This window comes from Formica exsecta, unplaced genomic scaffold, assembly GCF_003651465.1.
Source record: "Formica exsecta isolate Colony F162 unplaced genomic scaffold, ASM365146v1 scaffold558, whole genome shotgun sequence".
NCBI classification, from domain to species: Eukaryota; Metazoa; Arthropoda; class Insecta; order Hymenoptera; family Formicidae; genus Formica; species Formica exsecta.
The window spans coordinates 242,131-243,231 of NW_021852829.1; positions in this window are offsets into that span (position 1 = coordinate 242,131).

The following is a 1,101-nucleotide window of genomic DNA, read 5'->3' on the forward strand; positions in this document are numbered from 1 at the left end:
ATAATAAATATATCTTTATATAGTATATATAAAAGGAGAAAAAGAGAGAAAAAATGCAAAGAGATAAAAAAATTTGAAGCATTAGAAATGAATTTTACGCAAAATAAATATTTATCAGTCACATCCTCTTACAATTCGCTTATTCTTTACATAGTTGATTCCTTGAGAACAAGAGTCTATTAAAAGAAATTAGAAATTCAATAGTGAATTGTATGTACTTTATCAATACATAGCGGGAGAAAGTATATACTAGCAGTTATATCTGGAAAGCAATATAAACACGTATAATAAAAAATATGTTTATTGTTATAACGCAATAATTCCAGAGTCTGCATCTCCTCTCGTCCAAATAAGGCAAGATCGAATTTAGCGTAGGTGATGCACGAGAGTTCAGGTTTGAAATATTTGAAAAAAAGAACACTGGATATTATCGTCATTTAAAAAAAATACGTTTAAACATTAACACACAAATAATTTATCTGGCATAATTTAATCGTTAAAAATTAACAAATAAGAGTTGCAAATCAATGCTTCGCACATTATTGTAATTTTGCCGCGTGAAAATGTTAGCAACACGGATTGCGTCATAATTTTACCTAAAGAAGTGTTTAAGTGAGTAAAATGAAGAAATAAAGCGTGTAGACCATGAACCGTATAGACCATATGAAATACAACCTCTTACATGCTTTTAAAAAATTATACGTGTGCGCATGTGTATTATATATTTATCAAAATTAATCAACATTTTTTAAATTTTATTTAAATAACGTGGACTAGAGTAGAGTAGAGTATATTATCAGACTCAATACTGTCGCGCAACCGGTTGCCTACTTCATAGCGGCCCAAAACAAGGACCACTCTCTGAAATTTATTTCGTGAGTCCTGAAATGTCCTGAATCCTATATACTGTATTCCAGAGAAATTTTTGAACTCTCGTGCCGAATTGGAAAAAGCAACAGATATTTGGTAAAAAAGAATAAAATAAAATTACAAATTTTCGGATTGTACAGAGATATCTCTATCAAAGTTATCCAACAATATACATCCTTGTTCTAGACGTCCATTTTTTAAATTTAGTTACACATAATATATATATATATA